This window comes from Protopterus annectens, chromosome 17.part0 (genome assembly GCF_019279795.1).
Source record: "Protopterus annectens isolate FY-2018-M chromosome 17.part0, PAN1.0, whole genome shotgun sequence".
Classification (NCBI taxonomy): domain Eukaryota; kingdom Metazoa; phylum Chordata; order Ceratodontiformes; family Protopteridae; genus Protopterus; species Protopterus annectens.
The window spans coordinates 154,660,156-154,687,614 of NC_056751.1; the positions used below are offsets into that span (position 1 = coordinate 154,660,156).

A 27,459-nucleotide genomic window follows, 5' to 3' on the forward strand; every position below is an offset into this window, starting at 1 on the left:
AAGGGATTCAGGGACCACTCTTCAACTGAGGTTGAAGAATGCACCTGCTGAATCTGTCTGCTATCACGTTGGAACTCCCGGGAATGTGCATTGCTAGAAGAAAACAGTAGGTAGCCATCGCCCATTGCCATATCCTCATGGCCTCTCAACAAAGGGGGTAAGATTTGGTTCCACTTTGCTTGTTGATGTACCAGACCAGCGCCATGTTGTCTGATTGAATCAAAATTGTCCCAGATGGCAGCAGGGGATGGAATGCTTGCAACGCCAGAAGCACCGCCCTCAGCTCTAGAACATTTATATGCAGATGGGCCTCCAGTTGGGACCAAGTGCCTTGGACTGTCTGTCCCTGACATAGCCCCCCCCCCACCCCATCAGGGAGGCGTCCGTGGTCACTGTGGCCTTGGGTTGCTGGGGGGAGAAGGGGTGAGACCACTGTGAGAGATTGTGTGTCATCCACCAGTTTAAATTCTGTTTGCACCTGTGGGTTACTCGAATCATGGCTGAAAGAGGATGCTGAAAAGGATACCATTGGGTGAGCAGTAGCCATTGTAGAAGCCTCATGTGAAACCTGGCCAGGGGAACAATGGTGTTGGAGGCTGCCATGGAACCTAACAGCTGTAGAACTGAGTGAGCCGTGGATTTTTCCTTTGAAAGGATTGGAATTAGTTGTTGCTTTATCCTTAGAATTCTGTGCTCTGGAATAGCAGCTCTGCAGTTTTTTGTGTCCAAGATAACCCCTATGAATTCTGTCGACTGAGATGGAGTGAGATTGGATTTCTGCCAGTTTATGGTTATGCCTAGCCTTTGAGCACCGAGGAGAGAGTATGCCAGGGCTTTTTCCAGTAGATATCTGGTGGGGGCGGAAATGAGCCAGTCGTCTAGGTATGGAAATACCTGGAATCCTTGAAGTCGCAAGTGAGCTGTGACAACTGCCATGCACTTTGTGAACACTCTGGGGGCTGTAGAGAGTCCAAAGGGCAGTACTCTGAACTGGTAGTGACTGGCTCCTGCACGGAAGCGCAAAAATCTTCTTGATGGCCTGTCCACCTTTATGTGGTAGTACGCATCTTGAAGATTTTTTCAAAAGCGGGAGGATAGACTGTATTGTGACCATCTGGAATTTTTGTACTCTCACAAACTTGTTCAATACACAGAGATCCAAAATTGGTCTCCAGTCCCCGGTTTTCTTTGGCACCAAAAATAGTCTTGAGTAGAATCCGGATCCTATCTGGTCTGGTGGGACTATTTGGATGACTCTTTTTCTTAGCAGCTTTTCTATCTCTAGTGCTACTTCTTCCCTTTGACTGGGTGGAACATCGGGAAGATTTTTTGAAGGGATGGGACAAAGATCAAAGGGGATATGATAACCTCTGGTTATGATACTTTGTACCCAAAAATCGGTGGTGATGGTTAGCCAGGCAGAAGGGTACAAGGAGAAATGTCCACCAACCACCTCCAGAGGAAAGGAGTTGGGCCGCTCTTCAGGAGCGCTGGTAGGATCGACTAGGGAAAGAATCCCTGGAACTCTGGTTACGTGGTCCCCCTCTGCCCTGAAAGGAGCGTCTTCCCTGTGAGTTTCCCCCTCTGCCTCTGGGGGAGAACTCAGCCTGTGTATCATGGAAAGGAACCTGTGATTTCTTGAACCATATCTTAGCACTCTTTTGGTTTCAGGAGAAAGCACGTTGAGGGGAAGAATAACGGACACCTACGGCAGAAAGGGTCTTACAGTCCTGCTCACATTTGGCCAGTGTGCTTTTAACTTTGTGCCCAAACAATGAGGAGGGCTCAATGGGGGCATTAAGAAAAGAAGACTTAAAGGGTTCCGCGAAGTTGCACAAGTGCATCCAGGCGTGTCGTCTCAAGACCGCAGCTGAACCCGCTGCTCTAGCTGCTCCTTCTGATGCGTGAGATATCACTTGCATAGAGGAGTTAGATATAGATTCAATGGTGGCCAGCTGAGAGGCCACTTTGTCACGGACCTCATCAGACACGGCACCAGCCAAGGTTTCAGAGCGGTCAGAAACCAGATCCCTTTGAAGTCTGGTGAAATGTACCATATAATTCAGGGACCTGATAGCAAAGGTCGCTGAAGCAAAGGTGCACTTCCCTATCCTGTCCAGGGCCCGGGACTCTTTGTTAGGCAGATGGACAGTCTGGCTTTATTCTTCTGCCAGATCCTTTTTTGTTGCGGCCTCCACCACCAAAGCATCCACAGGAAGACCTTTGGACCAATGGGGATCCGAAGCAGGAGGGGACAAGATTTTATCTGGCCTCTGGGGAATAGCTTTGACGATATCAGGAGCCTTCCAAGCACGCTGCACGATGAGCCGGACAAGTTCATCGGCAGGTGGAGTAACCCAGGAGGTAGGGGGCCGGTCGCAAAAGGCCTGCAGGAACACAGATTCCTCAGAGGTCGGATTAGAAGACTGCCAGTCACCTCTCTGTTTCAGAATTTCGAGGATATTCCCAAAGGATATCTCAGAGGGTGACCGAGGGGATCCTTCCCCCTCATCGAAATCTGTGTCTTCGGTGAGAGACTCCTTTGTGGAGTCCATGTGCTTCCTCTTACACGAACTTTTCCGGTGGACCTCCTCAGTGGGAGAAGCTGGAAAAGGGGATTCCTGAGGGAATATGTCCTGTGGCCCTTGTACCCAGAGTCCGCTAGGTGCGACTTGTGGAACCAGTGTACCAGAGGAGGGCAGAGGTATAGACAGTCCGGTATCGCCAGCAGCAGCAAAAGCCTTTATCAGTTGGATGGCTGGTCCACCCGAAGAGGAGTGTATGTCTAGGGCAGGGGACACCCCTCCCCTAAGTGGCTCAGCCTGCCGACCCAAAGTCCCTGGATGGCTATGGAGCAGCAAGCTATGCATATTACAGCTGACATCCTGGGTCATAGCAAAACTTTCCTGCCACAAAGGAAACTGCGGTTCTTTAGTGAGATCCATAAAGGGATCTGCAGAAGGGGAAGACTGTGCTATATCCATGGACTTCAAAGGCAATGAAGAAGGAGAATAAGAAGGGGTCTTTAGAGATAGGTGATCACCTCCCAAGGAAGGATAGTTCCTGAGGGGTGGGATACCTCTGGCCAAGAGTACCTGGTCCTAAAGACGCAAGACATCATGTTCGGAAAGGCTTCTAGTGGACCTCATGGAGACTGAGGGAGAAATAGGCCTGTCCACAGAAGAGATAGACTCAGTGCCCATCTCATCTGACCACACAGAGAACAACGGTGCTGAGAAAGACTGGACTATGGTTGTCTGCACCGAAGAAGTAATCGGTGCCGAGGTCATTTTCTGCACCGACACAGGGATCGGTGCAGAAGCTGGAACCGACAAAACTGGAGTCAATAATAAAGGCCTTGGTTCTGGGAAAGATCTTGGAGCTGACACGGTCAAGGTCTGCGCTGACTGAATGGTCCGTGCTGATACAGTGGTAATGGTCTGAACCGAGGAGCCCCACGGTGCCGATATATCGAAGGCTGTAGGAGAGGAATGAGTCAAAATCACTAATGGAGCTGAAGGCCAATGTGCCGATGGTCTAGGCACCAAAAGCACCAGGGCTGACAGAGAGCTCCGGAGCCAAAAATTTAGCCTTTTTAGGTTTTGGTTGGTGAGAGTCCCCCACCGGGGGCAAAGGCAAGGATTTAGCCTTGGTAGAAACATCCATTTTCTTATGGGCTTTAGGAGGGGTTGAGACTTCCGACCCAGAAATAATCTCTGAAAAGAGAGATTTTTAGAAGTCCCTTCAGTATCAGCTTGTTTTTCCTTTCCAACAAAGTTCTATTAGAAAAATTCTCACAAATAGTACAGGGTGGTTTAACAGATAAATGGAAAGCTCCCAAACAATAAACACACAAAGAGTCTGCATCAGAAGTAGGCAGTTTGTGTCCACAATCAGAACACCATTTAAACCCCGGACTACCTTTTTTATATGCCATATTAATTAATAGAAAAGTACCAACAATGGTACAAGAGAGTACCCGAAGTTATGAGAGAGAAAAGGGAAAAAGATTACCAACGATGGTAAAGAGAAAATACCTTGCAGTAAAAGTAGTAAGTAAAAAAACAGAAAAACCTGAGGAAATTATGAACGCTAGATGCGATAGGGTAAGAGACAATAAAATATCAACTTTTCTGACAGAAAAGTAATTTGTAAAGCAATTAAACAACAATCGACTGTACTTAGCTCAAGAGAAGTAGCTTGACACGACCGGATGGCAACGCAGCAAACGAAATCTGAGGTAACAGGGAGAGGGGGACTGTGGGTAAGAGTTTAGCTCGAGAGTTTGAAGCTGATGCGAGCTTGGAAAATTGCCGGCTCAGTTCTGAGCTCAGAACCGATATCCCATGCATAAGGAATGAACGAGGATTAACAATATCAAATCTACTCATCTAAAATATATAAAATAATTAAAACTTGCTACATGGGGTTGCTAACTCTCCTCAAAACAAGGTTAGACTTTCAAAAGACATCTAAAAAGGCTGCAAATGGGCTCTCCTGCACCTCCCAGTTAAAAGCCTAGGATTTGCAAACAGTATTCAGTCCTTAAATAAAAAATGAAAAAGTGATTACAGCTTTGGTTTCTGTCAAATGTTCTCAAAGAAGTAAACAAAAATGTCTTGTACAGACCCCCCCCTAAAAAACAAGTAGATAATTGAAAAATAAGAGCAGTCAATTAACTAATCCTCAAAATTAATGTTATTAAACTTAGTTACAGTCCTTATTGCACTAAGGCAAGCAGTAATGCCCAACAGACACAAATCTCTTTTTTATCAAAATTGACAGTTCTTAAAAAGCACAAAATCCTTCATTTAAAGAAAAAAGTAACTGACATTCTAGCTACCAGCCTTAAGTGCCCTTCATTTATGAACACTCATTGATTTTACTTATTACGGTTAGCTTGGATATTCCTACTAGGCATAGCCTATTTACAGGAAATCCATTCATTAAATAGTGAACTGTTAGGAGTAATGATTTTACGGAATTCTTTTCTGCCATGATCCAGGCCACACAGACACAAGTAGAAAATAAACACAAAAAGAAAACTATAAAGCAATTATAGAAAACAAATGAAATGCACTACAGAAATTATGAAAAAAAAGATACAGCAATCAGTGCAGATTAAGTATACCTTGGACCTCATAAAGCTTTAAAACAATGGGTCCCCCCCCACACACTTTTTTAGCATCATACCTAAATACACACATTGGTTTATTCACCTGATTGTTTAAATGTTTACTTATCTGTTTGTTAGAAATTATATTTATCAGTTAATAAAGCAAAATTTGAGTGTTCTTTAAATATGTAGTCTTGAGAACCTTTTCAGCAAGAGGTAAAATAAAATTTACTAGCCAATAAAAACAAAATGACCACTCAAATACAGTCACTATAATCCATCAATGTCCATACCTATCACTTGCAGCTACTTTATTGACTCTGTATACCTGATATGTCTTATTGAAAGAAAAACAATGACCACAATAAAGTATTCCAGCTTGATTTACACAAATGTGCACTAGGCATGCAAAGTCAACCTAATTTATGACTAACTTGATAATGAGAGTAAGATCAATCATTTTCATCTACAGATAGCCACTGTAAAAAGCAATTATTGCAGCATTGTTGACTCTGTGCATGTAAGGTTTTAGACTGTGGCACAATATTACCTTAACTACTACTCCTTCTACTACTAATAATAATATTCACAATAACTTATTTCAAGTTAGTTTCATCATACAAACACACAACAGTCATAGCAAAATATTACAACTTACTTCACACAAATGCACATTAGTCCTGCAAAGACATATATTAATGTCTGTTAAAAATGAAGCGACAACAAGACAGTAAGATACTTTCATTCACAAATAGATTTGTCAACCCCTACACAGAAGCTATAGCCACTTTTTTGACTATGAAGACTGCAGATATCTATGAATGGCAACAATCATGTAATTCAACGTTGTTTCAATAAACACAGAGTAATCACAATGATGTATTCCAACTTATTTCACACCAATGCACAACACTCCCATAAAGCTAGATCAAGAACTGCTAAAAATTAGTAGATGACAAGAAAGTAAATGTTACTTTTCTCCATAGACATACACCCAAGTCTTATCTAGCTGTTACAGCCTTTTTGTGAATTAAATACACCTCAGGCATCTGACTGTGATAAAAATAATGCTCACGCTAATGTGCTAAAAGTTTGTTTCCCTCAAACACACTGTAGTCATAGTTACATATTTAAATTTACTTCACACATATGCACACTAGTCCTGCAAGCAAATCCAGATTAAAAATCATTTAAAATGAGTGAATGGTAACATGGTCAGTTACTTTCATTGACAGACCCCCCCCCCATCCACCTACCAAGCAACTACTATGCTAATGGGAATACCTCAGATGTCTGCTTGTGGTAAAAAATAATGGACACAGTAATGTTATCTCAGGTTTGTTTCACATAAACCCACAATTGGCATGTAAAGCATTCCAAATTAACTTCTTACCATCTACCCACAAGCCCTGCAAAGCAAGACTAATGATGATTTAAAATGAGCAAATGGCAAGGTGGCAGGGTAGTTTCATTCACAGACATCCCCACCCAGCATTTACAGCCATGTTGTTGACTGTGCACCTCAGATATTTAATTATAATGAAAATGGCCACATATATTTCTTAAAACAGCTACTACAGAGTATTACAATTTGCTTCAAAAAGCTCACATTAACCCTGCAAAGTTAGAATGATCAAACAGCAACAGTCATTTTCATCTACAGACAGCTCCCATATCCAGCAATTATAGGTATTGTTTGTGTACTTCTCAGAAGTCTGACTGTAATAAAATTAAAAATGTATTCAAAATGTATTTCAGGTCCACTTTAAACTCACACTCAGTTGCTGATCCTCACAGCAAAGTATTCATCTGGCAAAACCTTCTACTGCCCATAATTGGCTGTCTTTCAGGACTTAAAAAAAAACTACATCAAGCTACTGACTCTGTAGCTCTTCTGCACCACAACCATCTGCATTTTCAGCAGTCATGGCCTTTCTGTTCCTTGCAGACCAATGATTCATGGGATGTTAAGGAAGAGAAAGCTTCTGAACTGACTGGACAAGTACACTGACCTTTTCTATAGGGTGCCACCATTGCAGCTGCTTTGAACATGGGAATCATGGGCCACTTGTTTATTTATTAAATGCATTTCTTTATTTATTAATCATAATAATAATAATAATATAAATAACCTGTGGCACTCTTGTACAAAGCAGCCAAAGCTGACGATTCCCCACTCCTGGTTGGAGGTGTAGGCACTGGACAACCATACCAACTGTATAATCTGCCACTGACAGCAGTATTCAATTTCAACGTCATTAAGAACATACTTATAAGTGGAGTGAAGAAACCAGCTTCACATATACCAGAACGCCTTCATTGTTAGACCGATGCTGCTTTAAATACAGGAAGAGGTACACAAGCAGCATTTTGTAGTTCTGTGCACATCAGCGGGATACTGAAAAAGGCAGTCTCATTGTGGATGATGCAGGAGAAAATTGTCTGTGGTGAAGTGTGGGTTCACCCTTCTGTTATGTTAGAAGAGATGAGAGTTCTGAGGGTGACACATGTAGAAATATACCCCAACATTTGATTAAAATACCACAAATACAAGCTAGTGTAACCCTGCACACTTTAAGGGTACAGGACAATATACTGGCAGTATAGAGAGATCTGTGGTACCAAGGAATGTGCTTTTCTCTCTCTCCCTCATTTTGTCACTCCAGAATCATGATGACTTTCACACTACTTTTTTCTAACTGGTAGCTGCTTCTTACAAAACACTTATCTCATCCACACTCCTCTACTGACATATTGCTAATAATTCACTTATCTCTCTATGGGACTCGTTCAAACTAGCCCTAGTAACAAAAAAAAAAAATAAAAAAAATAACCATGTGCACTTCAGCTACACTTTCTGAAGCAAGGAAAAAGAAGGTACTACCAACCACATATCCACACCTATCTACGACAAATCCAGTGGTGGCTGGTGACTTCAAAGCAAGAGTAGTGGTTGGGCTGCAGGAAGCAATGGAATGGGTTGGGCTAACTGGAATGGGGAAGTGCTCTAGTATGACATGTCAGTGTCCATTACTTATGATCAAACAACAGATGAGTTAGTCATGTTCATACACAGATTACCTCAGTAACCCCTCATTAAAGCTACTTCAGGGGCTACATATATTTCAAGTATCTGAATGCAATCAACAAGGCTAGCCTTGGGTGAAAGGACTTAATGGGCCTCATTGCACATTGTTCCCCTGCACCTCGCCAGTGCTCTTGTCCTTTCCCTCCATCCTACCCCATACTATACCGATTGATAACTACTTCTTTTTTCAGTTTTGTCTGGACAGGGGCTGTCAGTGCTAATCATTGATTCTCTCTACTAACAACAACTATCTAACCATGATCAATTGGGGAAGAAGGGTATTACATAGTTAGGTTGTTAAGACCCTAATGCCATTAGCCTAGTAACTCCTATGAACCTATTTTAGCTTTTCCTCCTCCCTTTTAACACACCATAACCATCTAAGACTCCATATGTAGTAAGTGTGAAGGCTGAAAATGAATTAGGCTAGGAGCCACTAGGCATCCAGAAGTCATAAGGTTTTGGATGCCTTGAGGTGCATCTTAAGAGCTTTTATATAGCTTTTCATCGAATGATGGCCTAAACAAAAATCATCAGTAAGGAAAACTTTAGTCTTATATTTTTTCTTTCAAGGTAAAATACATTGTGTCTAACACTTAATGTTCAAAGCTTACAAAATAGTAGTTCCCAATAATCTGGGATGATAAATGCTTGCAATGATATGTAAACCCTACCTGGGAATAGTGTCTGCCTCTCTACTGCTCCAAAAAAGATAACATCTCTGTGCCCTTCTGATGGTAAAATGGGATGAAAGGAAATCCCAAATGGACAAGCATACATTATATACCTGAAGGTCTGGAGGAGGAAACCAGAGTACCCAGATAAAACTTACATGCAGACTCCACACAGAAGGAATCACAGCCAAAACCTCAAAACTAACTGCTGTGAGACAGCAATGCTACTTGTTGCACCACTGTGCCAATGATCAGATCCTGCCCAGACTGTTACAGTCCCACACTCAACAAAACTGCATTTATAGACTGTGTATACTACTAATATCTAACTGCAACAAAATAAAAATATTTGCTCACATCAATTTAGTTTAACATACACACAGATGTGACCATCAATTATAACCATTTGTATGACAGTGCTCAAATTAATGAATAAATACATAACTGTTAAGAGGACAGCATCTTCTCAGCTGACTGCTGACAGAATACATTGTACAACACACTGCAACAATCCCCTCCAAGCTTACTTCTCAGTCTCTTAGCTCAGGATCAACGAGAAAGCAAAAAAAAAAAAAAATATGGGAGACAAAGGACTAAACTGTGGAATGGATATTATCCTTAAATTAGAAAAGTGGTAGAACTACATGCTTTGCATTATCATGCATTTTCTGAAAACTGTTAAGTCTGAAGCTCAAGTGTCTGTCATTATGTACTGACTGCAATCCTCACAGATTTGCCAGAAAAAAAATATGGTAAAAGAAGCAGATGAAAACATGAAGCAAAATCGAAACATTTGTGTGTGTATTTGTGCACACGCACACGCGCGCACACACACACACACACACACACATACATACAATAAACCCGCAAAACACATATACCACAAAAATAAAGCCAAAACTTTAATATAACAGACTAATCACTTTCATAAATACTTTGGCCTTTGCACTAAGAACATTCTAGAACAATCCATTTAAATACATCAAATTTGTCATACTGTGACAATATTCAAGCAATTAACAGGGCTACCTCAATTTCCTGTTCTATAACTCAAGTTTAATACTAATCAATTCATTTAAATCTGGAAAAATATTTACTCCCATTTTCACTGGCCAATACATGTTTTTTTTTTATTCAAAAATGCTTCAGCATCATGCCCCTCCCATGTCTAACTTGCAAAAAACAAAAAACTCCCCAAACAAAAAAAACCAAGCAAAAATGCAGCTCCTGCACAAATCAATGCTGCATTCTCCCCTGACTCACCTGCTGTGCCAAAAGTAAGAACTGACAGCTGTTACAAACCTTTAGGGGAGTGGCACAGCTCCCGCAGGAGTGGCGCACTCACACCAGGCGCAGGGCACTGCAACTGTGGTCCCACTTCACAAAGGCTGTGATCTTATCTGCAAAGAAATTACTGCCCATTACCATTAGCTCATAAATAAAATCATAGGCTTTGCAGACTTGGAGATCAATATTTGGATAAAACAATACAGGACTTTTGCAATACTTTTGTTTGGCTTATTTTTGCACTTCTCTAAAGGCAGTTTTCTTTTTCTAAACTTGTACAGCTTTTTGTGACACAGCCCTCCCCCTTGACTGGGGAAAAGGCCACAACCGGCCTCCATATGGTATCATTGAAAATTGATAAAATACTTAAAGCTTATCATTGAAAATCATCATATGGTATCATTGAAAAACCACAGGCTGAGGACAAGACCCTGAGTCAGGAGAGCCACAGCTCCATGTCAGCCTTCAAGCATGTCACCACAGGTGCCTGTCACAAGTGGTGTACTGGGCCACTTTGTGTGGCATCTACCACTCTTGGCACAAGCAAACTTTGGGCAGTTGCAAACAGAGCTACAAAGCTGAAAACAAAGGCAACAGATGACTGCAAGAAACACATACAGGAAGACACAAGTCAGACAGGAAGGGATAAACAGAACGGAGCACTGGTGCCAGAATGCCTGCCAAAAACAAAAAAAAATATAGTCAAAAAAAAACAAAAAAACCCAAGGCTACCCCTAGCTACCAAATAGGTGGCAATCTACTGAGAAGTTAGAAAGGGATCAGGGGGTTGGGGGTAGTATGTAGATAGTGGTCTTTCAGAAGAAGCTAAAGTAGTTAAAGTTACCCAGACCTTCATTAGTCCTTATCACCTTAAGGGATTCTCATCTAGATCAAGGGAGGTCATAGTCTCCTACACTCATCTCACTCCCTACCAATCAGACCAATGATGACCAATGTCGGAATACATCTGACCCGACACTTGCAGCATTGCAGCAGCTGGAGAAAGTTCAAAAACAAACCAATAAAGGGTCTCAAACAAAAAAACATCTGCTGCATGCTGCTGAACTGAAAGAGCTCTATTCAGTCGCCACCGCTCAGCAGTGCCTAGACCTGAACAGCACACACAAACCCAGATTTTGTCAAATAATGAATATATAAAAATCCAAAAATCAAAAATCGGAGATCTAGGGAAGCCAGAAGGGCGGGAGACTTAAAAATAGGGCTATTAATGGTGGGACGTGGAGATTCATACAGATTCATCCCCCAAAGACTTTATAAAAATAATATAATGTGAGAGCATATGTGAGCTGCCTTTTTCAAGCCTTCTTGAAGAGAAATGGGGAGGAATGGATAGAGAGAGCTATACCCCAGTGTCATTACTCTGCTCAACACAACAGCAAATAAATAGCGGGTATAATGGGTGGGTAAAGTAAGCAAAGGTAAGGAAAAAAAAGGCTTAGGGGCTGTAAAAAAATGCCCTCGGGCAGATAGCCTAGTATGAACCTATGAACCTATGAACCTATGAACACTATTGAAAACAAAAAAACCTAAGCTTACCATTTGCTTTAATACGTTTTACATGTCTTGCTTACACATGTCTCTAGCTCAACATTAATAACCTTGTCATTTTGGCAACATAAAAACATGAATATTTTTCTCATCTAGCTAAGTACATCACTAACACGGAACACGTGTATCTATCTTTTTTGTACTTTACTACTGCACATCCATGATGGTTGAAGAAAAACATCAAAAAGAAAAATCACTGATCAGAACATCAAGGCTCACTATGAAAGCAGGAAGGTTTGGAATAACTAGTTTGAAATTAAGAAAAATGTTTATTTAGAGATGATAACCTGAAAAAAATGTTTAATAATATCTTACAGGAAAGAAGAACTGAACATAGAAAAGGCAATATGGGTTAGAATGTTTTTAGATTATGCAGTACAAAGTGGTAATATTAGGATTATCATCACAGGTAACGGGAAAGTTTTGAAAGATAATCCACTTTTATGGTAATCACTGGGCAAAAGCCCTTGCTTTTCTTACAAAAAAGAAAGGAATTTAAAGGATATGACTGACAATCAGGACAAAAAGACTTTTCTTTCCCATCCATTGGTCCAGATTGCGCTTGATGGTGGTCAAGGAAGGGCTCTGCGTAATGTGAATAGGAAGCCTATTCCACAGGAGGGACAGTCTCTGGGACACACAACTGTCTTCCAGCATGATCTATTTAGGTCAAAGATCAGGTTTAGATCCTTGGAGCAGGTGACCCTCATGCAGTTAGCTTTGCGAATATGCAACATTTCCATCAAGGCTAGTCAGAGACTGCCTTGTAGGTTAGGCAAAGATAATCAGTCAGTAATCAGTAGGGAATTGAATATAGTGATAGGGCTTTTAATCAGTCAGCATATGACATATGTTGGTTATACCATGTATTTTTTTAGTGAGAAACCTCTGAGGACACTAACTGCTGCCGGTGCTTGGTGAGTTACATGACAAAGGGTACACTGTACTCGTTTATTGATATGATAAGTGCAGCATACAGTGGTACTATAACATGCTTAGATTTGGATGCCATGCCCTTACTTATAAGCTGAGCCACATAGAAGGATCTCCTCGCCAATGTGGATACATGGTGGTCAAATTTCAGGTTGCTATCTGAGTACCCAGATCTCTCCTCACTGGGTCCACTCTTATGGGGATGCTATCAATACTGTAAATTTGCAGAGGTATTTGATTTTCCAAAAGTTATTACTATGCATTTCTTTGCACTTAGTGTGAGGCCATGGCTCTGGGACCAATCATTAGTCTGAGTCAGTCCTTTCTGTAGGATATCATCAGCATTTGGGGAGTATCAGCAAACTTGGTCAACCAAAGCCCATCTACTTTTGCATTGACATCTGAGAAGTATATCCCAAACAGGAGGGGGCCCAGCACTGAGACCTGTGTTCTTCTATAGGTGACTAGCCTCTTGCTGGATGTGGATTCCCCCACTCTAATAAAATGTGTCCTATCCATTAGCCATTTCGCTATCCATTTGGTGATGTAGAGGTTTATGTCCAATACTGTGAATTTATCTATAGTATCCGAGTGGGGTATTGTGTCAAATACCTTGGTCAGTTCAAAGTAGGTGGTATGCATGGCCTTACCCTCATCCATGGCCTTGGTGACCTTCTCAAAGAAGTCCACCAGACTGAGCAGGCAGGACATGCCCTTGAGGAAGCTGAACTGGGTTGGGACTAGAGTCTGGAGATTTGTTATGTCATTGTTAATCAGGTCCAAGATTACCCTTTCCAATAGCCTTGCATATGAGGTTAGACTTATGGGTCAATAGTTTCCTGGGCCCAATGATGGTCCCCCTTGTGCAGAGGAATGGCTGTTGCTGCCCTCCACTGTACTGGGACAAAGCCTGTTTGGAGACTGTCAAAGAGAAATCTGACTGGGTCTGCTAGGTCATGTTTTAAGTTATTTAATGGGCACTCTGGGATTCTGTCAGGGCCCACTGATTTAGTATTTCTAGCTTTACAGAGTGATAACAAGCAAAGGAGGGTATTTCATGGGGAGTGACCGGAGGTGACAAGGGGGAGAAATTTAAACTGAATTTAGGGGCCAGCAGGTTTGCTATTTCTTCTGGCTGAGTACAGGTAATGCCATCTACAAGCAATTCAGCACACTGATGAGCATTTCCCCTTACGATTTTAAACATAAGTAAAAAATGCTTTGTGGTTATTTTTGCTTGGGAGGGTATTTTAGTCTCGGTGGTGGTTCTGCGGTAGCGTTGTCGCCTCATAGCAAGACGCTGTCCCGTTCGATTCTCAGCTAGAGTGTCTTCTGTGTGGAAGGCATACGTGAATGGGGCGTGCCTTCGTTGAAGGTTGTGCGTCAGGGCTGGTAACCCGGTACGTAAAAATCCACTACCGATCATTAGCAGACCAGAGCCGAAAGACACAAATTAATCTTTAGAGGGCTTCACTAGTTCCCTGATTTGCCTGCTGAGATTAATGAGGGATTTTTTTTCTCTGTTGTGCACCCTCCCACTTGCTTCCAGAGATGAATTTCTTTCTTCTGTTGTGTAATCTATTTATGCCAGGGGTCCACTTGGGTAACTAGTTTTCCTGGCTATACCAGAGTTTAGTTTGGTTAAGTACTACCGTTTCTATGCAGTTGTTTAAGTAGTTGTACAGGGCATTCGTATATACTTCTGCGTAGGTTTTCATATTTTTGGGGTTAAAGGCCACTTTATAATTATCTATGCTATCACTTAATAGAAAGTGATTAGCCTTGCAAGAATTCTTTAGGGTTTTAGGTTTTGATGGGAGTTCTACCATTACATTACTTCAGAGGAGACCAATTTATGATCCCATCTTATCAATGAGGACATTACTCGGGGGGGGGTGCAATGCTCTCCCATGTTTGTGAGTACTATGTCAAGGATATTTGAGCCCATAGTGGGAGTGCAGACCACATGTTCCAGAGCATTTGCATTGAAAGTCCAGAAATCTGAGCCTGCATATTAGTGGTCGTGTATGTTTCCCAGTTTATGAAGGGGTAGTTAAAATCGCCCACGAGTAGTGTGTTGGGCTGAATGGTAAGTGATTCTAGCAACTTCAGGTATGCAGAGTGGTTTTCATGGTTCATGATTAGGGAACTGTAGCCAACAATGATATGATGGGGGATTTTGCCTACGGTCAACTGGACATGGAGTAGAGTGAGTCATCCTGCATGACCAATCTTAAAATGTGATTGCGTTTTATGTAAATGGAAACACCTCCACCATTTGTTTTTTTAATTTTCTGAGAGTGGTCTGACTGTGTGATAGCACTTTAGCCTTGCATTGCTGGGGTGCTTTCAGCAGCCTTGAGCCATGTCGCTGTAACTGCACAAACATCAGCATTCTCCAGGGGAAGAAGAGCTTCCAAGGAGTGCATTTCCTTGCTAAGACTCCTAGCATTGACCAGTAGTACCTTCAGCTTGGCATTAGAACAATTTCTTACACTAGAAGGTCTGTTGGTTTGGTACTGCCCAAAAAAGGCACTACGAGGGTGGCTAATGCCTTGACTAGTATTCGAAAGCCGAGCAGTGACAGTTGTAGACCATCTCTGGCAAAGCATCATGGTCTGTGGATCATGTCGTCCCATGCTGACAAATACTGGATCCGTTAGAATGACACCAGTAGCTAAGCTAATTATTGAAGTCAATCATTTTCTGTTTGTACTGTGATATTCCTGGTGAGGGTACAATGCTACTCAATGCAAGGCTCATACTTGCCTATGACATGTATTCAGAGAGGTCCCTCATGTCTCTCTTCATATAGTCCAGGGAGGTATGCCTCATGGACTATTATTGAGTAATACTGGTACTTGTGGTTGAGTGACCTGAGTGCCTGTGTGATATGGTGAATCCTGACCCTTGACAAGTAACTGGCTATAACAGTCTCTATCCAACCTGCTGGGGGGTATCCGTATGTTTCACAATGGAGTCTACTATAACCAAAATGATTGAATGTGTGGTGTTTCGCATTAGGGGCTTGCTTGTGGAAATACTGTGATGTCTATTTGTGTGTGCAGTGGTTGCTGTTCACTTGGTGGTGGTTTCTTAGGGAAGTGTATGGGAGGACTCTTGAGCTTATGAGTACCTCCACATATGTGGGTTTATGTGTTGAGACCTCATTTAATGAAGGAACTGATGTGTATTTTCATAGTGTAACTACATTTCTCACACACTTGGTTTGTTTTTTTCAGAATTAAGTGGTTGTCAGTATACATGAGACAATTGATACATTGTCTCAGGATGCCCATGTCCACCTTGATTTCATTTTTTTTCTTACTATGGATTTAACCAGGATGAATAGTGGGTAGATTTAAATGGTCTGAGATGATAGCACATGGATGAAGAATGGGTGCTATCCTCTGTGTGAACTGCAGCTATCCAACAAGGTGATGCTGCTCTGTGTGCAACTAAGATGCTCCTAGTGCAATAGCAGGACTGGGGAAGATTGCAGAGATAGTTACATTAAGGGGAAACTTTACCTGAAAGTGCTTGCCTCTATACAGGGCACTGCTAACCGCTGCTGCACAGAGACCAAATTTAAAGGACTTATGACTGGTCTTATAAATTGAAAATTGTTTGATTTTTTTTTTTTTTTTTTTAACTGTTGAGCATCCAACTACACCTATTTAGTACGTTTTACCTAAAATCCACAAATGTCTTGCTGATCCACCTTTGAAACCAAATGTATCTAGTCGAGGTTGGATAACAGAGCCTTTGTCAATATATGTTGAGAAAATGCTACGTCCACTTTAAAATAATGCAGACACAATTTTGAGAGATACTAAACACTTTTTGTCTACTTTAGACAACTGGTCTAGGGATCATCAGGTTAATAATTATTTTCTGGTTACTATGGATGTGAACTAACTGTTCACAGGCATACAGAATGGCCTAGGTGTTGAATTTATTAGGCTTTTTTTGTCCAATAACACACAGTATGGTATTGCTAAAATTTACTTGATTTGTTTACTGCTGGAGATCACTGTGGAAAATAATGCTTTTATTTTCAATAATACTCTATTTGCAAAAGACTGGTGCATACTGTGTGCTAATAGCTACGCTAATATGGTTTTAGCCTACTGGGAACTTCTGTATGTATTCAGAGAGAATGCTTTTGGGGGGGTTATTTCTTATTATGCTCATTTTGTGGATAACGTTTATAACTTGGACTGGTTCTGTTAGTTGTTCAAAAGATTTTAATTATTTGCAAAATGCCACCTCCTTTCTTCAATTTAGTGTGAAACATTCCACTGAATCTATTGAATTTGTATGTTAATAAAACTAATTAAAGATCAGTATCTACAAATTTGTATAAAAAAGTGTGCAAGAAACAATGTGCTACACCATAATAGTATGCACCCACCACATATTCATAGGAATGCTCTTAAGAATCAGTTTTTTTTTTTTTTTTTTTTTTTTTTTTTTTTTTTTTAGAGTGGCTAGCCTTAATGATAATGATGACAATTACATTACGTATGTTTGAAGATGTGAAATTTGATTTTATGCATAGAGGTTATTCCAAGGCTGAGATTAATTGTACAATTAATGAAGTTTTGATGCACATAAATGACTCTGCAAAGCCCTATTTTTCCCAATTAACTAATGTAGTTAAACTAATGCTGATGGTGGCAACAGACTCAGAATGAATTTAACATTTTCTAATGATGGAAATCTTGTATGTGATGTCAAGAGAAATTGGTCTATATTGACGTTGGATGATAAGTGTAGTGAACTGCTAGGGAATAGACCTTATTTTTGTTTTTATAAATAGTAGGTCTCTGAAAAGAAGATTATGTTATAATAGTATTAGCAGACCTTTGCCTGCAGGTTTTGTAACATGTGTAATGACATTTGTAATACTTCTACATTTACACATCCTTCAACCAATCGTTTCTACAGATTTTTTATGCCGACTGTAGTAGTGTTAACTTAGTTTATCTAGCATTTTGTAAGGTATGCAAAAGTTTTCACTTATGAAAAATTAACTGCATGTTTAGACAGTGAATTGCTGAGCATGTGAATGATATGATAAATGCTCTTTCTAAACATATACAACTAGCAGGGAGTAACCATTCCTTTCCATTTTTTGTATTACAATTGTATAAAGTGAATTGTAGGGGTGGGAATATAAGAAATTACGCTGAATGTTTAAAATTGAATTGGATATTTGAACTGCAAGCAGATAAAGGCTTGGGTCTAAATGAGGCTGTGCCTTTAAAAAAAGTTCAACCTTCTCTCCCATAATACTCTGCATACCTAAATCTCCTCAGACTGAGTTTGCTCTACCATACTTGACCTGCACGAACAGGGTTCCCCCAACAGAAAATAAGTGTTAGACCAAAAAAATCTCAACAAAAGACTTCGGACCAGCTTGCAAAGTCTCCAACAGCCAAAGACTACCCATGACAATTTGGAAGGGTGATGAAGGGAGGGATGACTGAGATGGACTGAAGAAGACAACATGGATCTAGCACATGGTAAACACACAACTGTCTTACCAGATGATGTTTTTTTTTTCCATTTGTCTCAACTTGTGGGAAAAAGTCCCCAGCTAGACAATTGGGTGGTATCAGGAGATATATTCTACAAAATGGTGGAGCCAAAAGAAGTCCTAGATCTGGACTGAACCCTGTGGTCATGGTTGCAGTCATCACCTTAGGGTAATCTGCTGCAAGACGAGGAACAACATCTGGCTAGGCTTTCACAGCCAAGCACCCTCCTACCTCATCTGGGCTGACAACACCTTCACTTCAGAAGTCCTCATGTACCCTGAATAAAAGGTGACACCACCTGCATCATATTCTGTTCTATTTTGCCTCTTCACAGAGTATAGTAGCCTGTCCCAGCATCTCTGTATGAAGAGGTTTCAAACAACCAAAACCAGGAGGGTCTGACTAAGGCCAAGGACTCCTACCCTTCTTAAGAAGCCACAGCAATGATAAAGCTGGGGGAGACACGTATGGTCAAGAATGTGGGAGGAGGGTATTCTACTCCTACTCCCAGTTTCCCAGAAAATAGAGGAAATGGAAAGAGGGACTCAACAGGACTTCAGCAGTGACTACGCTTGAATGTCCGCAGTTATGACAACTTGGTAACATAAGTGCAGTATGTCCTCCACTGTTGCAGTCACCATCTGTGGGAAGATTCTCCAAGCTGATCCCAATACAGACTTGGAGGGATTGCTACCAAGAAGAAGAGAAGTGTAGTATGTCTCTGATGGCAGTGGCAAACTTGATCTTGTCCTGAAGATGAAGTCCTGTCTATAATGTTTTAAAAATGCATGGAAAAAGGACCAGGGGACTGGTTCCAATATATCCTTAACACCAACCTCTTTTACAGAGGCAGCAGCAGTATCTGTGTCCCTGGTAGAATGAATGAGTTCTGACTTTCCCCTTGTAAAGGTTTATCATGGGTTTTGTGGCAAAAAACAACACAATGGGAAATCCATCTGGAAGAAATCTGTTTTGAAACAGGAAATCCTTTATTTTCATTAAAATCCACAAACATTAGATATGACTTCCTAATGTCCATAGTCCTGTTCAAACATTGCTCAAGTTGCCTGTGAAGATCTAAGGAATGCGATCTAAGGAATGCAAGAAAAATTTTCATTTATTCAAATGGCTTGGAAATAAAACTGAAAACCTGGAGAGCTTGGGTCAAGACGACTCCTGTTATGACTATGGGCATGAAAAAGAGGTTAGGGTGGAGTGTAACCATGTGGAATGTAAGGAAAGGGTCTTTGCACATCAAGTCCTGGAATTCAGACACCCTCCTGGCTGACATAACTACTACCAAGTATACTGTTTTCCTTGGAAAAAACTTGAGATAATCTGTAGCTGCTGACTCAAATGGTGAAAAAGTAAGCTTTTTCCAGAGTAAAACTGAGATCCCAGGCTGCCAACATGATCTGCCTGGGGCAGACGTCTAAGATGAAGAATGTTCTTCAGAGACTGCTTGGCTGACAGGAAGCTGCAGTGGGGTCTAAAGACATACTGCTGCAATTTCAAAGCAAAGCGAGCTAGGCCAGTAAAGAGCTTAGAGAGATAATGAAGATTCAACGGTACATCAACCAGAGTAGAAACCTTTTTCACCTGGCTAAATAGTATTTCCTTGTACTTGTTCCCCTGGCGTCCCTCACGACTCTTAACATGCCTTGATGGAAAATGTGACCAAGAGGAATTAGGGTCATATCCTCCAAGCTGCCAAGTTTAAAGTGGGTAGGGTGGGATTTACTTGGGATTTCTTGCCATGTGTCAGATCATTCAAATACTTTGGCAAGAAGTAAGAAGTCTCCATTGCCAGCTGCAAAAAGGGAGAATAAGCTAGAAGGGAGAAATCTATATACTTTCTGGGCTGCCTCATAGATTTTATGAATGCCCTGGGGAGCAAACTAGAAGAAAAGCATATAAAAACAGTCCTCTCCAATCCTGAGAGAAGGCATCCACTGTCCAGTCATTTCTGTAGTGTGCCCTTTAGCAGTTTTCCTTGGTTTCTGTTGTATGGAGAAGCTAAGAGGTCTATTTCTGGGACACCATATAAAAGGTATCCCTGTGCAGCATCCACTCATGTGGTTCTACATGGGTCCTGCTCAACTGGTTAGCCAACGTTCTCTCTTGTGATGGTATGGGAACCACTCATAGGAGGGGTCTGTATACTAGATTCCCAGACCTGTATACGTATCTAGAGAAGTGGATCCTCTCTTGTTTGTTTATGTATCATATCAGTGGTGTGTTGTTGGTTAGCTCATTCAATGTCCTGGGTGCAATACAAACCTGAAATTTGTTTATGTGCAATGCATTCTCTTGTTGACTCCACCTATTCTGCATCTTGAAATTCAAGGTGTAGGCTTCTGATCTGAGGCATCTGTAGTCAGTGTTTGACTGGGGGGGATGGAACTGAAGGGAGTATGTCCACTCTTTCTGATCTGTATTCACCAACAGTTTAGTTCCCTTGCAAGGGGGCAGTCTTGGGATCATGTTTTTAGTGGGTCTATCTGCTGATCCCAACAGTTTCCAAGAAACCACTGCAGTTTTCTCATATGAAGCCTGACAAGGGCAGCCATCAAAATGGTGGAGGTCATGTTGCTGAGTATGATTAGGACCAGTCTGGCAGTTCATTTGGATTTCTCTGCCAATTTCTGGAACAAAGTGGTCAAAAACTGGACATTTTCCATTGGAAGGAATGCTGTGCACATGCTGGTGCCTAAAAGAACCACAAGAAAGTCCATTTTTTAAGAAGGATGGAAGTTTGACTTGTGCATGTTTCGGGTGAATCTCACTTCGCTTATGCATTTGAGAGTGTTTTATAATGTCCTCTGTATCTCCACTAAGGTTTGGGCATGGATGAGGCAGTCATCCAGGTATGGGTAAATATGGACATTATTAGTTCTGCAGTGAACTATCACTGAGGCAAGGCTTTTTGAAAATGCTTTGGCCACTGTAGTTAAACTGAAGGGCAAGGAGGTAAATCGGTAATCGGATTTTCCTTTAATCGCAAGCAAAGTACAGTTGTGTCCCACTTACCATAATTTCAGATGTTTCAGTATATCCATGTTAAAGTACTGATTCTCGGGTTTTTCTGCCAAGCAGAAGCCTACAACTGGCCTGAGGCTTTGTGTCATTTCTAACCAAAAAACATCCAAAGACCAACATCTGGAAGTCAGGGTATAAGAAGGGCATCTGTTGGCATAATCTTCAGGTCCTTCTAAGCAGTGAAAAAGCAGTGTAAAATGCCTGAGGACAGCAGAACCTCCCCAGTTGTCTGAATTTGAATGAAAAGAAGGAAAAGCACAGAAGGCAGAGAGGGGATGATGGAAATAACCAGCAAAGGGGGATAAAAGTGGTCAGTAGATATAATAGTTGGAGGGTGGGAGTAAGTACAGCAACACTGATCTACTCAAACAACTACAATTATGGTAAGTGGGACACAAAGTACGGTAGTGTAAGATCTTGTATTAACAGTAGATAATTTGTCTCATTGTTGCAGTATTCTTTACTATTGGGATATTCTGCCAAGGATAACCTACTGTCCGGCCAGTATACCAAAGCCTTTACACCTAGGGTTACCACCTTCCTTCATGGCTAAAGCCGGAGTAAATCCACACCCCTCACATCACCATCCCCTCTCCCGTCCACATTCCGTCCATTTTGTGACATCACGATGACACCACTCGGCGGGGAATGCCCTCTTTTTTCGTTCCTGCTGCCTGCTTTCGGCTGATTTACTATGCTTTTCTGTAAAAAAAGCATAGTAAATCGGCCGATTTACAAACTCCGATAGTCTGTTTCCTTTTTGAAACAGAATACTGGAGTTTGTACAGTGTTTTCCGGACTACCAGAGTATCAGTTTGATTTCTGCATAGTCTGGAAAAAAAACGGAGGGGTGGCAACCCTATTTACACCTTCCAAGTGTCGTATGTCACATGTATGTCCTACATGCAAGGCATAAGGTACATATGTGATGTACGGATGTCTAATTCTCAGAAATGAAGTGCCCCAGGAGAACCAGAGCTAGCCCACACAAGGCAATACCAAGCACATTGATGAAAGGAATAGGAGGAGAAAATGATGGAAGGAAAAAAATTGACAATAAGGAGGCAACACAAAGTAATAAGGGCATGAGGGAGGTACATAGTATTGAAACAGTGAGAAGTAGGACATCTACTGTAAGATCTTACACAGCAGTACTATGTCCTTCCTTATCAATGTTTCAGTATTCTTAACTCTTGGGAGAGTATAAAAACTACTGGAAAGTTGGGAGGAAGAATTCAGAGAACAGCCCTCCACAAACCCATAAAGGATGACCCTGGCAAGCCCTGCCCTGGCCCTGGAAATAACATCCAACTTCCAATGTTGGTAAAAGTGTAAACAAAAGACTAAGTAGCAACTTCTAAAATGGTAGTAGTAGCCAGATGTTTGAAAAGAGCACCAGAAGAGGCCACTGCCTTAGTAGAATGAGCACAAACAGAAGAGACCAGCTGCTTGACATTAAAGAATAGCAAAAAGAAATGACCTTGGAAATCCAGGAGGAGATGGTTTGCTTAGACACCACCAAACCCAATTTCCTGGTATGAAAAGAAACAAAGTTGCTCAGATTTCCTTATATGTTTGGTCTTATCTAAGTAATAGCTGAGCTGTCTATGTAAACCCAAGGTGTGTAGTACCATCTCACTAGAAGTCTGTGGAGAAGGAAAAAACAAAGGAAGATGAATGGACTGATTCAAGCACAAATCATTAACCACATTGGGCACAAAAGAAGGACTGGTATGAAGAGACACCCTGTCCTAGTGAAAAGGAAAAAAAACGGAAGAACCGCCATACGTGCCTGAAGTTCACATACTCTCTTGGCAGAAGTAAGAGCCATCAACAATCCAGTCTTCCAAGTACAATGTTGCAGGGAAGAAGCAAAAGCAAGCTCAAAATGGGACTGAGTCAATTTTTCGAGAAAAAAAATAAGGTTTCAAGAAGGAGGAATAGACTTTCTTGGAAGCCTGATATAAAGGACTCATTTGAGAAATTATTTGACCTCAAAAGTAGAAGCAAAAGGAGGATTCAGAAGCAGGCAGGCAGACTGACTTTAATAGAGGAATATGCCAAACCAGAATTGAACAAATCATACAAATAAGAAAGGACTGTTAGGACCCCCACAGAAAAAGGATCCAGGTCATGCCTGAGACACCACATAGAAAATCTCTTTCATTTAGTCACATAGGATTTTCTAATAGTGGGTTTTATGGCCTCTTGCAAAACTCAAAGCACATCCTCAGAAAATTGGTGCCTGAAAGGAATCAAAACACAATAACCCAAAGTGTCAGATGAAGTGTGGACACGTGAGGGTGAATGAAAGATCCCTTGTCTTGTGTAAGAAGATTAATTTGGTGAGGTAACTTGTGATGACTCCCTGGCCAGGTGAAACAGAAAGGGAAACTAGTGCTGTCTAAATCAAAAAGGAGGCACCAGCAAGATTCGTGGTGTGTCTGACATGATCCTGTGCTGGACTCTTGGAAGTAGTGGAAGAGGAGGATAGGCATACAGAAAAATTCCCCTTCCAAGAAAAAGACATGGTAGCTACTCGACAAGTCAGAAAACTTGGAACTCTAGAACAGAACTGGGGAAGTTGCCAGAGCAGAGGGCAGGCAAAAAGATCTACCTGAGGAGTACCTCACCAATATACAACATCCAGAAACACCTCCCTGTGAAACATCATTTCATGAGAATTTGTCCTGGACCTGCACAAAGAGTGCCACTAGAGTGTGCTCTGAAGGGATGTAATCCACCTGAAGAACCAGGTGATGGTGGACTGCAAAATCCCAAGCCTGAAGAACGAGACTGCAAACAAGAGAAAATTTTGTGCCCCCTTGTTTGTTGATGTACCACATGACTGTGGTATTGTCAGTAAAAACCTTTAGAGGACCTGGAACCCAAAGGGAGTGAAAGGCCTGGAGAGCTAGGAGTAGACCTCTTTACTATTTGGTCCCATCAACAGGTGCCAGACCATATCAACATCAAACAGCATGGCCTTTCAGTTTGTTGGAAAAGGCTCCCAAACCATGATCAGAAGCATCCATGTACAGATCCTGAGTAGAGAGAGGAACCTGAAAAGGCAGACTTGGATTTAGGGAAATCTAACAAATCCACCAGTGGAGCTTGAGCTTGATAAAAGGTAAGAGAGGGACTGGATACTCCAGAAGGCAGCAGTGCTGGAGCCAAACATTCTTGAGATACCACTGAGATTTCCTCACATGAAGTTTGGCAAAAGGAACCATGGGAATGGTGCATGCCATGTACCCCAAGGCTCAGTAAAATTCCCTTGTAGGAAGGACTAAAAGAGGAAAGAAGGGACTGGAAAAATCCAATCAAAGAGAGGTCCTTGGGATATGGAAGACAAGCCAGCATTGGGATGGTATGAATCCTGAAACCAAAAAACACCTGGCCCTGAGAGGAAGTTTGAGATTCAGGGTGAACCCCACACTGCAGAGAAGAAAAAGCATAGTGAAGTGTACATTTTGAAGTAGAAACTCTTGAGAAGGGGTTTGAATTAGGTCAATTAAATAGGGGAATATTTAAATTCCCTGAAGTCTGCAGAAGACTACTACAGGAGACAGACATCTGTTATATTCTTGGAGCTGTAGAAAGACCAAAAGGCAAAGCAAAGAGCTGATGAGAGAAAGAAACAGAGAAACAACAACTTGCTAAAGAGTGGATAAATAGGAATGTGGAAGAAAGCATCCTTCAAATCCAGAGACAACAGAAAAGCTTCAAGAAGCAAAAAAAAAAAGGAAATGACTGAGGAGAGATGACATCTTGAAGAAAGGATGGACTCTGGAGAAAGGTGTCAAGAAAGGGCAGGTCTAGGATGGGCCTACACAATCCTTCCATCCTTGGAACTAGAAAATTCTGTAATAAAAACCTGTTCCCTGCTGAGACAAGGGAAAAGGTTGGATGGTTCCCTGTTTTACCAGATCCTGCAGAACAAAAAGAAAATGAGGAAGCTGGCAAGAAGGAGGCTGAGGAAAGTTAGAAAATGGAGAAAAAGACTTCCAAGCCATAAATTAATAGTGATGGATGATGGAGACAACTATCTGTTGCAAAGGAGGAAAGGAAATGGTTAGCCTGAGGGACAGAGCAGTCTGACTGAGAGGAAGTAGAGACTGGATGTCACAGGCAGATTTGTCAGGAAAAGAAGGTTTTTGGCCTCTAGAACTCTGAGTGGGCTTGTCTGAAAAATCTCCTTACTAATCTCCTGGCTCCTAGCAGGTTGTCTAGGCTGGCTAGGAAAACAAAAATTTACTTCGGGTTTTGCATAACCTTGCTGTTACCCTGAAGGGTTTTAAACAATTCTGCAGCAGCAGTGCCACTAAAGATACTGGTTGTCTAAGGGAGAATCTAAAAGTTTGACCTTAATGTTCTCAGATAAGACTTGAAGGCACAACCAAGAGCATCTCCTCATGAAAAAAGAGGCATCTGCTGCATCACAGCTGCATTTAATGGAATGGCAAGCTACCTGACAGGCACAAATCAGAAGAGAAAGAGCAGAAGTCTTACTGTCAGAATCACCTCACCCGACCCCAATTGGGAAAGAAGTGCTAGAAAGTACAGTTTTGTATCTACCATAAATGTAGATGTTCGAGTGTATTCACTGCTGCAGTCATTACACTTGGGTTATTCTGCCGTCAGGCGGTCCCGCAGTCGGCCAGAGTTCCAAAGTCTTGGTCCGGCATTGGTTGCTGTTGCTTCTTCCCTGAAGTCAGTGCACCAGGGGTATATAAGATGCAGCCGACACCATTTTCTTCAGTTTTTCTTGCCCCAGACGTCAGGTGCCCCCAAGTAGGTAGGCAATACATATTGCTAATAAAACATACATAAAAGGTAAAACCAAAACCTTCAGTTACCAGCAAATACACCACATAGGTAATATAGGGTAGAAAGGTATAGATAAGTCCCAGCTAATAAAGAGGGGATGGAGGGAGGGTAACCTGGACTGCAGCAGTGAATACACTCGAACATCTACATTTATGGTAGGTACAAAACTGTACTATGTTCATCGTGTTTCACTGCTGCAGCCATTACACTTGGGTTGAATCTCAAAGCTGAAGTAGGGTGGCTGGTTCTATAGAGGATTTGGGGTGGCTATGAGGCCCTGCAGCACTGCAGTTGCAAAGCCAGCTCTGGATTTAGAATAAAGAGGCAAGTGATAATGTTTGGAAAAGGTATGCACTGAACTCCAAGTTGCAGCTTCCAGGATATCTTTGGTAGGTACTCCTCTAAGGTAGGCAGTTGAAGTGGCTGTTGCCCTGGTGGAATGTGGCCTAATGTTGCTAGGTACAGTTTTCCCATGCTGTGTGTAGCAGAAACGGATACAGTGTCCTATCCACTTTGAAATGGTCTGCTTTAAAATAGCCTTTCCCTGTGATCCTGCAGCATATGCTACAAACAATTGCTCAGTTTTCTTGAAAGTTTTTGTTTTGTCCAAGTAGAAACGTAGCTGTCTGTGTATGTCCAAATTAATGCAGAAGTCTCTCCCCTTTATTCTGGGGATTTGGATAAAAAGTTGGCAAGTGAATAGTTTGGTTAAGAGCCACACTGGAGACCACCTTTGGCATAAATGAAGGGTTTGTTCTTAAAGAAACCCTGTCTTGGTGAAAAATGATGAAAGGCTCCACTGTCATTAGTGCCTGTAACTCTGAGACTCTTCGTGCTGAGGTTATTGCCAGAAGCAGAGCAGTTTACCATGACACATATTTTAATTCTGCTGAATTGGCTGGTTCAAAAGGAGGTAAAGTTAGTTTTTCCAAGACAAAATTTAGGTCCCAAGTTGGTGTTGGTGCTCTCTGGGGCGGTCTTATGTTTTTAGCCCCTCTGAGGTACTGTTTTAGCAATGGATGAGAGAAAATAGGAGGATCTGTGTTGTAATGAGCCGAGATGGCAGAGGCGTGGATCTTAATGAATGAAAAGGATAGGCCTTTGTCCAGCATCTCAGTTAAGTATTGTAATATCTGAGGAATGTTTGGGACAACAGGGTCAAAGCTTTGAGCCTGGTTCCAGGCACAGAATCTTTTCCATTCTTCTGAGTAGGATTTCCTGGTGCTAGGTCTCCTGGCCTCCAAAATGACATCCATAACAGCTTTAGAGAGAGGTGTTGTCTGCTTGACTAATTAATCTGCCATGCAGCCAGGTTTAAGGTTTTGAGCTGGCTGTGCAGGATCTGATTGTTTTGTTGAGTCAGAAGATGCTGAATTTGAG

General features: G+C 41.6%; 1 protein-coding gene across 1 annotated transcript in view; it reads right to left on the reverse strand.

The window, feature by feature from the left end:
- The window catches only part of AP3S1 (adaptor related protein complex 3 subunit sigma 1), a 1,319,573-nt gene that overhangs the window by 188,536 nt on the left and 1,103,578 nt on the right, over positions 1 to 27,459 (reverse strand). The window lies entirely within an intron of this gene.